General features: G+C 37.3%; 1 long non-coding RNA gene across 1 annotated transcript; it reads right to left on the bottom strand.

The window, feature by feature from the left end:
- Positions 1-559: 559 nt before the first annotated feature.
- On the bottom strand, positions 560-5,852 carry LOC139745211 (uncharacterized). The gene is made up of 3 exons (XR_011711875.1): positions 5,796-5,852; positions 2,942-2,970; positions 560-656 (listed from the first exon to the last, which is right to left on the bottom strand). It is a non-coding gene; the product is annotated as an uncharacterized lncRNA (long non-coding RNA).
- Between the last annotated feature and the right edge of the window lie 5,745 nt (positions 5,853-11,597).

Genomic DNA, 11,597 nt, shown 5'->3' with positions numbered 1-11,597 from the left:
TGCTATTGGATAACCCTCCTCGGGTGACTTATACATCATACTGACTGATGGTATTTGACTTGACCTGTCAACAGCCACATCTGTGTCTTGTGACATATTGCCATTCTTTGGTCAGCTTATATTTTTGTTTGATATAATATATTATACTTTTGTACAATATACTTTTGTATAACATACTTTTGTATATATACATAATTTTATATAAAACAATATATCAGCTTATAATTTTGTTAATTTCAGAATGTCCATTTGTACGTATACCTTTCAATGTGAAAAAAGTGTTTTCCATCCATTTGAATACTTTCAAAAACCATCTCTTCTGATTATAGACATATATGACTGAAAATTTCAGTATAGATGACCAACATTGTCACCAGATTGCTCATAGAGAGGTTAAGTTTAGCTATGGAATTGTGGTTGACAATGTAACCCTTGCCTTAGTATACTGTACATGTATGATATATCTTGCACATACATGTATGCATACACTACACAATTTCATACCGTGTGTATTTTCATACATACCAGTTTCCTCCAAGGCATGGCTGTGCCTTTTTCTGACCTTCAAGGCAGCTGAAGTATTGTTTTCCTCCCTGGCAGCTCTCTTGGTAGAGCTTGGCCTCGGTGAACTGGCAATGCTCCACACACTCCACAAGCTATACACAATTTTTAATAACATGAAAAGTAGTGAATTAAATATGAATATACAGAAAAACACATGCACTGAAATGACTGGCACAATGAATATGCATTAATCTCAGTAGAAAATCAATATACCAGTAATGTACAGGTCTTTAATAAACTCTCTTTGTGAAGATGGTTCTGCCTGTAAAATTTGGCATCTGTAACACTTTATAATAACATTCACTACCCCATGATCCCAGTGAGTTGAAGTAATATACTATCTTATCATACAATGTATATGTCTATTCATGTTTCCTTTAAAAAACAAACCAAAAAAAAAAGCTGCTTAAGAGCATGTAATAAAATAAAACTAGAGCAATTCAACTGCTATGCACAGTTGACTGGGATGCCTCCACTTCTTACATAGGCACCCTAACTATCAAACCCACAATATAAGCATACATAGCCCTTCCTTTTACATTTTGATATACAGGGAAAATATTTCCAAATCTGCTTCTATTCATTGCATCCAATTACATCACCATTTGGCTCATGGAGAAAATATGAGAGTTTGTCCAAATTTTTGTAACCTTGACTTTAACCCTGTCACTTCAGGCAACTAATCATTTTTTAAAATTTCACAATAATTACCACTTGATATTCCTACTAGAAATAATGGTTAGAGAGTCTTAAAAACAGTATCTTTGGACATTAAACTTTGGCATCTGCCCACTGTATCTTGTCCATGCTATGACTCATCAAACTTGAATTATAACCTACATTCAGCTGAAAAAAATACAGAAGAATGATACGTATGTGTGTAAAAGTATACCAACTTGGACATTTTACCAGAATTACAAAATGGAAATAATTGTCCATTTCTAACCTTCCTATAATTCAACTACATTCTACCACTATACATTCCAAAATAAAGCCATTTTAGCAAAAGTTCAATGACCTCTAACCTTTGACCTTTAAGGTTTTTCACCCAAACAGTTAAAATATTATTTAAGATACATGTGTTTACAATAATGAACACATCATTTTGACTATTTTTGAATGAATATCAGGCAAAGGCAGATGTGAAAACATGCAACTAAATAAAAGTAAACTTAAGAATATTGATCACTAACATCACAGCATCATAAACAGTATTTTTTTCATGAGATGTAAATTTGATTGCAAAAGAAAAAGACATGATGCAGCTAAAAATATGGATAAGATGAAGAAAACAAAAAGGGCTGACTGTGAAACTGTTCATGTGCATAAAGAAAAGGTTGATAATTTCATGCAGGAAACGAAAAGAAAACCAATTCGCCTTCTAAATGCTCAATATCATTCCTTGCAGCTACTGAAGATATTGCACATCATGCACCCACTGAAAATGAAATAAAAATCATGAAGGAAGTGCTGACAAAATTCATAATTCTGCTAAGAAATGCAATGCAACAATCACAGACACAAACATTCATGCAAAGTGACATGTTAGCTTACTCAATTCTTATCATGTTCTCATATTTCCACCTCCAAGTTGAAAAGGTGCTTCACAAATACTGAAATAATAGCTGCAAATTGGCAACAACAACAAAATACACTATGTATGTCATCCATCTTCTCATGATCTGCCTTGGGAATCAAGTGCAGAATGTTACTGTACCTACTTTGCCCTTTGTCAAATTGTTCCAAATACACAGACATAGATGCTTGAAATCCAGAAAAATTAGAACAAACCTAAATGAAGGTAAGGGGAGTTTGGTCAATCCTTTAAAAAGTTATAACTTTTTAAGCCATATTGTTAATTCAATGTGTACCTCTCTTTCAATGAGAACTCTCTAACAGTTTTTAGTATGACAACAAAACAGCAGAAGGAAAATCTTAAAGAAATTTCATAAAAATGCAGCTTTTACAAAAAGTCAACATGACTTCCTACCTTTTTTTCTCTGTCACAAGGTTTGATACCTTTTGCTCATTCTGTCACTATGGTTCCCAATCAGTAAAATATTAATGAACTTGTATAACATGTCTTGGAAGTCCCAATTCAAAAATTAATGAAGCAGTGTAACATGAACTGCAAAGGGAAAGTTCTCTGTAATATCTACAGTTCATTGTGCACATGCAAAACAGAACTCTAAGTAACAATAGACATGGACTTGTGACAGCTAGTGTCTACATTAAATAGTACAAGATCTACTTGATAATTCACAGAGCACAAAAGACAAATAAACTAAAACCATCACTTGATCAGATGAATGCAAAGAAATTTCCACATGCATGCACAGGCAAAAATACATATCAAAAACATACACATTGAACCTACTATGACTTGATCCTCTGTTGAATGTCATCCTAGGAAGGCAATGCAAGGAATATATGAAATGTCCATCGTCACATCTGCTTCATAAGTACCGCAAAGTAAAGAAACCATACCCACACCATCAATTGACACTATCTATGAAACCTCATCATAATACATTTTGTATGTTCAACTTCAATTTGTACAATGCATCTCAGGATCACTGGAAATCATGGAATATGGCACCAGACCCTAGATATTTGCCCTTATTTTGTGAACAAGCAGGGGGTAACTGATCTGCTAATAGTATCTAGACGTCGGGGATATCATAATATGTTACCCGCTACAACAAAATGATCCTAAAGTCGGGCGAGGTTGATTATTTGAAAATTGCATGATATAATCCCCTAATCTTTCTGCTGTAAATTGATATACAGTTAAACTCGCATAAGTCGATCTTCTCGGGACTGAGCAAAACACATCGACTTAGGCGATTTTCGACTTGTGCGTAAGTCAAAAAAAATCAACTTAACAACAGTTACACCACACGTACATTATGAATAAATGTACATGTATGTTGTCTACTCTGGAGCCGAGAGCTGGAGAGGTGTGCCGCAGCACGGGTCGCCCGGCAGGGCCGCGGCTAACTTTGCATGGACAGTGCATTAGTATTGGCACAGGTCCGATTACTTTACACCCTTGTTAAACCTTGGGGAAGTGAATATGAACGATCTTGAGCAGTGATTGATTGCAGTTTACCATACCGTGGCTTGAAATGCATGTAGAGGTGTAATTCTGATTTACCCGTGCCCGTAGAAACTTTTCCCTTACTTTCCGCTTTGAAAACTCAGCAGCTTCATCCATCCACTGCACAGCGCAGACTGCGTCGACTATACACAGCCCAGTAGTCGCTGTACGCACAACTATACACAGCCTAGTCGCTGTACGTACGTAGCGCTGGCGTGACAGGGCTGTACCAGCGGACCTCCAAACACGAAGAGAGTTCAACAATCGCATGCGATCGCTTTGAATTTTGATACTTAAGATCATTTTTTGTCACCTGTCTGGTCGGGCTAGTTCTTATGTAAACAAAAACTGGCGTCTCGTGATTTTGACAGTGATTTCTTGCACAATGAAATCTTGTTCGACTTAGGCACAGTGAATTTAATGGTTTTTTTCGTGAAAGTGTTCTTGGAATTTCATCGACTTAGGCGAGTATTCGACTTAGAAAATTCGACTTGTGAGTGAATTAATACACGTAGGTCAATGGGGAAAAATCGGGACTTTTTAAAATCATCGACTTGCGCGATTATTCGACATATGCGATGTCGACTTAGGCGAGTTTAACTGTATAACACATTTTATAAAAATAATCGGCTGCGGAGATATCGATGTTTAAAAGAGAGCATATCGAGACGTCTGGAAAAGCACTGTTTCGAGAAAAGCGCCCTAAAAGTCTTCCTTTCGACGCAATCACGATCAAGGGACACGCAAGTCAGTTTTCACCTCTGGACAATAGAAGGTAAGCCCTAGCAACCCCCGAAGAGTTCATTCAAGCACATCAGCGTCGGCGGTCTCCTCACCAACCAATCAGTGACCAGGATGTGAGAAGCGGCTGAGCATAGCGCACCCCACCCGCACGTGCACCAGTCGACTGGGCAGTGTGCGAGCTTCACGCTTCGGTTAGCAGCAAGCAGCAAACTGACCAATGAGATCACTCTGGTCGTTGTTAGGGGCGGAACCTATCTGTGGCGCTCAATCCAAATTTTCGAACCAGTTTCTGCTTTGTTGAAACGCCAAAAAAACATGGCTCAGAAAAACGCTATTTTTTTTCTCTTTCCTTTGATCATTTTGCTTCAAAATTTCAACAGATGATAGAAGACATGTTAGACTCCAATAATATATCAAATCGGAAAATCGTAAGTTTTGACCAATTTTAACGCTCTAACTTCAAACTCGATTTTCACTGCTTTGACAGTGCGCGACTTTAGGACCTTTTTGTTGTAGCGGGTCACATATGTTCCTCAGAGACTGTGTCTAGCTTCACGGGTCCCCTCCTATACAAAGCGATAACGTTAAAAAAAAAAAAATAAAACTTTCAAAGACTCCTCAGGACGGACAGATCTTTCTAATACCACCAGTGCCCACACCAGACCCGCCAAACAGCGCAAAAATACACCAGATGGTGGAGTGGAATGCACTTACTCAAGGAAAAAGGTAGAGTTCGCCGAACAGACAGATTTTCTGTGTAAGTTTACCTGATTACAATCCTATAGTATACCCCAGATGGCTAGCCAGCCCAGGGCGCTCCTCAACACACGAGTTATACTGTACTCACATTGAGCTGGTCGCAGTTTAATTAGGCCAGCTAGGCCTATCGTTACTCGTTACAGACGTTAGATCTAACTGTTAGTGTTAGTCTAAAATTTTACACTAGACCCTAGAGTCTATATTAAAATCTTTAAACTTTTTAATACTCGTTTGTAGATCCACACCACGTACACCCACACAGCATCGGCATCTTAAATTTCACAACTCATCCAGACGGGTTAATTTACTAAGAACAACGAAATATAGTAATAGACCAGATTTGTCACAGGCACAGTCACTGCCCCTGAGGTAAATTAGATCTAGGCCGTCACTCTCTAAGCTAAGTTAGTTACAACTTACAGAACAGCGAGCAGAAGTCGACGGCGCGCTACTGTGGTGTTTGGTCAGGCTACCACTTAAAATTTACCACAGCAGGGCCTACACTGCACACACGGGCAGAAAGCCAAGAATTCATTGAATCACACTGTACATTTCAATCACAAAGGTATTTCTTTTAAACGTGTAAAAACTTATTTCTGTCAGTGAATGGTAATGATGCAATACATACCTTCAATAAAGCAAAACAGTAAACACCTAAAGCCGCCATGGCCATGTGGCGCAGTGTTAGCATGGCCATGTGGCGCAGTGTTAGCGTAGCCATTTTTAAATCATGACGTGTTGATGTACTGAAATATGTTTTCGTGGGTGGTACTGGTAGGCCTGTGATGTTGGGTGAGCTGAGGCTGATCAGGCTCCCTGGGCTGATGAATGCTACTAAGTACAATGTACATGTACATGTATTCCGAAGCACGGTTCGGTTCTCGAATTTTCTCGGGCCACACATCCAACAAACAGCAGCAGTACACTTTCCTGCCTGGCCCGGGCCCGACGTACGTGTATGCGCGCGCACTGAAAACGTACAGGGAATTCCCCTTTCGAGTAGTCTAGATTCAAGACTTTGATAATCATTAAAATGACGGCTGAAACAAAATGTGTATTTTGTTACCGCTATGTGTATCACATACATTTTTTTTTTGTGTGTGTATTTGGAAACGTTCAAGCAAGAGATGACAAACCGTGCATCCCATGGTAACAAGAGGTAAAGCCTAACTCCGAAGGGCTTTGTAAATCAAAGATGAAACAAGGTTCATTACTCAGAAGGTAGTACCACCGAAAATGAAATAAGGTTCTTGATTCTGAAGGTTCATTTATTTGAAAACAAAGACAGTGGATACTCCTGAACCATCAGAATTGTGAACTTTTTTTTTACTTTCAGATTAGGAAACCCATGGAACAACAAACCTTGTTTCATTTTTGTATCGACAAATCTTTGGAAGAACAAACCTTATTTCATTTTTGGAATTATGAATTTCAAATGAACAAAACCTTATACCATTTTTTTATTAACAAACCTTACACATAACACAAAAGGAGCAAGACTTCACGCACTAAGCAAGAGATTTCTAGCCATGCACCGGTAAAAGGTTAATGTATCCAGTCAGTATTTAGTGGCAGATCCACAGGGGTTGCACCAGGTGCATGCCCCCTCTTTATTTTTTGTTAAAACAAAAGAACAAAAGAAAAAGAAAAGAAAAACTGGGACGGCACGCATCCCCCTTTAATTTTGTAAAGGCGCCAACCTGTACGAAATTCCTGCATCTGCCCGTTTTGTTACATGGTTTGCGTCTTTGGCAAGTCAAACAGAATTGAATCCAGTAAATTTACAAACGTCAGTAATTGTCACAAAAAAAAATCTGTCCACCATTCTATTAAACAAATGATGATGCATGTGCCTTTTGCAAATCACAAGGAATAGTGTACAAGCGGTTACTGCGGAAATATAGTCAAAACCACTCGGCTGCACCTCATGGGCAAAACAATTCCACTGTTACCTTTTGCACACAATTCCTACCCACCAAGTGGACCCATGCATCATTATTGATTTCATGGATTGAGGAGAAAAGGAATTTCATGGATTGTAAGTAATGACATAATTATAGACAATTCATCAGGTGTAGTACAAGGAAGATCTCAATCTATGAAAATATAATATGCTGGCAGAAAGATACATCAGTGGATGCTACAAAATTCATGAACATTAAAGAAAATGCATTATCATCATAATGAGACAAACAACAAAATAGACAAAGAACACAAAATAATTTAGAGAAGTATGTAAAATTACATGTATTCCAGTGAACCATGTACATACACTACAATATATATAAGAAAATTCAATAACAGTATTCTTTTAATGTTATTTCAATAGCTACCTTGTATAGATATATTATAACATCAAATATATGATAGTCCTAGTTTTGTTAATTTGTTTCTTTCTTTCTCTCTTTGAGAGTTCTTTTATAAAATCTACAATGTTTATACTTTGTATTCTTTTACTGATTTACAGCAAATGTTTTAGAAGAATGATCTTGCAAAAGACATCACAGAGTCTGTACATCAATGCATGAAATTCTATTTATATACACAATCACCTTGCATCATATGCAGAGTATCGTGGCTGCAGCTCACAAAAAGTCAAATCTAAGGACCAAACTCTTGGAGCTTGGGACACAGTCATAACTTATAGTGAAATGCCACTTTGGGCTAACGCTGACTGTAAATTCAGATAGAACAGTTTTTCCTTTGATTGTTCAAATCAGCATGGACCTACAAGTGGTATTTTAATCCAATGATAGGATATGGACATTAGAAACCTTTTATCTCACTCACAAAAATGTGATCATTTCATTTGAAGCTTCCACTGGTTTTGTTCTTTCCTTTCCAAATCAAGTACATGCATGCTGATCTAAAACCTGTACGCTTGCAAGTACTGTATTAAATGATGAATTAAGCACACTTGTTTCCCCACTGAAATGGGTCAAAATTCAGGGTGTAGAAATAAACCATTATAGCCACTACCTAAAGGAACATGCCACTGGCAAAGAACAAACCATTTTTATCTATTAAAGTTGTTATTTTCTCTTCTTCGGTTATATCTATACCAGCTGTTGGTGACATAATTTCCTTTTCGTCAGGCATTCTACTGTACATTTTCTTCTTTTTTTTTATAGCACAAAATCAACATATTTACTCTGCAGAACATTTCACTCAAGTCAACCAACACGTCGGCATTACCTCTGCCCATTGCACGGCAGTATCCACACTCGACTGTCTTTTTTTTTCCCCCGAAAAAGGGGGGAGGTGCAATCAATACATTGGTGCGTTTTATGCACCACTATTTACGGTAGTTGGAATGAAATCCACGTTTTCACTGTCTTATTTCAATCCTTGGTCTTATCACATGTTTGAAATCAAACAATGCATAAAAGCCTTGACTTTGACAATGCTTGACCCTATGTCATACATAAATCTTAAAATGTGGCTCAACCAAGGAGAGACATTTTTCATATTTACATAATGACTGGAAGTCAAGTCATGTTTTGAACTATCTACATCGAAACCTACATACAAATCTGGACAAGTGTTTTGGTATTTAGTTGAGACTATACACAAGCCATGATGATTTGAAATGTTAAAGGGACTGTACAGTACTGGTTGAGGTGGAGATTCATGTTTTGAACATTCTTAAGTGAGATAATGAGAAACTTCTTATGAAATATGAAAGAGCATGTAATTTTAAGAAGGATTCAACGTTTATTTGATGAAAATTGGTTTTCAAATGGCTGAGATATCCAAAAAAGTGCTAATAATAAAAGGCGACATGCCACAACTTTATTAGGATCTCTTTGTTTCACCTTGTTTTTGGAAATTTCAGCCATTTCAAAACCGATTTTCATCTAATAAACTTTTGATACCCCTTAGAATTGCATGCTCTTTGACATCTCATAGAGTGGCTTCTGAATATCTCGCAAAATGTTAAAAGCTAAATCCTCACCTCGACAAGAACTGTACACACCCTTTAAGTTTATATTTACATACAAATCCTCACACGAAGCCAATGAAACTTTCGTTGGCTATTAACTTGACAAAGAAAATTATGGTATGAAAATTCTGCACTTCGTTCATTCCATACCAGCATGACATTCATTGCAAGTTTATCAATGCGTAGTTAGCCAGTAGGCTGTGATTAACATTACCTTTACATTCACTTGTAGCTCTCTCTAATAAGGAGATGTAATCTTGTATTAGAAGGAAAGGAAAAATGGGAAGCATATAAATTCCCTGGGAATGCAGGTATAGTATTGACAACATGATGATGTATGATATCCCCTCATTAACTGTCTGAAAGCTTACAGACATACACTGTAACACCTGGAAAGCAAAATTATATCAGGTTTTTATTCCCAAAAATACATATTCTAAGAAATTTTGCTTCCAAATCAAAAGTTACAAAGTAAATTGGGTAACAAAGAAGGTTGTGGCTCTTTTTTTTTAATGATTCTGAGAGTTTTAGCCTTTATTATACTCATGTATGTCAAGATACAGTTATGGGAATTCATAGCAATTGCAAACATGACTCAGAAATACTAACCTGCAAAGCAGGGGTCGCACTTAACTTTTAACTAGCCAGGCGGACTACTTAGAATCAATTTTGACACTGAAGCGATATTTTGGCTAGCCAGACGGACTAGTAACTTCAGAATTTTATGATTTTTAGCTAGTCCGACGTGTTTTTGGGTGGCCAATGGCCAGCGGACCATCGCCAATTTCGAACCCTGCAAAGGCTTATCTCCATGTTATAATTACCATTTTCTCTACATATCAATTTGCCTGAAACCTAAGCTCCAATGAGGCCACAAACCTTAAAGATGCGGAGGCATTTCAAGACACCGAACTTATGACACCGGATCTAATCGGATGCATGCATTTGGTAAAACGGAATATGTCCACTTGCTGGCTCAATGCATAGAGTGAAATTGAGGCCAGATAAATCACTGTGCATATCTTCGCAGCTAAATGTTGCAGCAAAGATAAATATCATTGACAGATAATGTTGCCAATGGAGCTAAAACAGTTCATCGCCATATTCACTGCAGTTCTCACAATAAGACATGTGTAAATATTATCTGAAAAGCCCCAGTTTGGGGATTCAAATGGCAGCAAAGTCAATTCGAGGGCCAACAAAGCTGGTAAACAACACTATGGTTCAAATGCACTGCAGCTACTTATGCATCTCTCTTTACACACTAGCCATCTTATTAACCAGTTGAGGATGGACTGATTTTGCTACAACACGCATTTCCCATAGATACCTGCCCGAGTATACTTGGGACTCATCCTCGACGGGTTAATGAACACATTACCCCAAAAACTTACAAGAACAACACAGCAGCATACCATATGCTCAACTCAAGGATAAAGCAGTGATAAAAGACAAACAACTTTGGAAAAACTGTGAAAATACATGGATATTAGTGCCCAGAAGCAACCAGGGGTTCTCTTAGACAAACTTAGTACATAAAAATATAGTAAAAGATAGTACTGGTAAGCTGCATGGATATGAACAGTGGTAATAAAAACAAAAACATATGTATACAATTTGTGGCAACATGTAGTAAAGTGCAGGATCTGCACTCATGGGCCATAGAATAATGTTATACTCACAGTAACATAACTTTAAATCCACATCTACATCAGACAGGGCGTACCTGCTCTTGTCAGTGCCAAAGTGACTGTTTACACAGTTATCTTTTTACATCTGGACAGTTGGAATTCCTGTGCACTTGTGCATACTTGATACTTCTTTGGAAAAGTATCAATAAAACCAACATAAAATGACATCTGAAATCTTCCAGATGCTATTTGAAAAGGTGATAATACTGCTGAAACTAGTCGATGCAATCTTCATCATGTGCAAATTATCTACAAGTATATTGCTATAGGATATCTTATTGCATGAGAAAGAGAACTCCAGCAACCATATAAAAGCCATTTGCTGGAATGATAACTGGCTCTTTGCATGGTAAATATACCAGGCTCATACTTGTAAAAAAAGAAATGGTAAAAATCATAAATATGTCACCTGACTCGCTTCAGCACAACACTCCTACATATGGTACAGTTCATCTCTTTCACAGAGTTCAGTGCAGGCTGCTCAATAATGATTCTAGATCATGTTGTGAGTGCATAGCAAAAAATCATATGAACATCTCAGTTTTTTTTTACGGTGGAAGAGTTATTTCACAGCAGATTTGTGGTTACTGTCATGTGATGTTATGAGAATTAAAACAAAATTTGGTTGTGCAAGTTTATTCAAGTGAGAAAGCTAGCAGTATGTTGAGGATTTCAGTACAGATGAGCATTCACTCAACCATTTCTTGACAGCTACAAAATGAAGCAAGGTTGCCACATTTTGCAAAAAGTTTTTTTTTTTTTTTCTGAAATGAACTGTCATTACAGTAACCATAAT

Source organism: Diadema antillarum, unplaced genomic scaffold (genome assembly GCF_040938485.1).
Source record: "Diadema antillarum isolate AM-2024a unplaced genomic scaffold, OU_Dant_1.0 seq00001241_RagTag, whole genome shotgun sequence".
Lineage (NCBI taxonomy): Eukaryota > Metazoa > Echinodermata > Echinoidea > Diadematoida > Diadematidae > Diadema > Diadema antillarum.
Note: the sequence above shows the minus strand (reverse complement) of the source record. Positions and strands in the feature narration are given on the sequence as shown.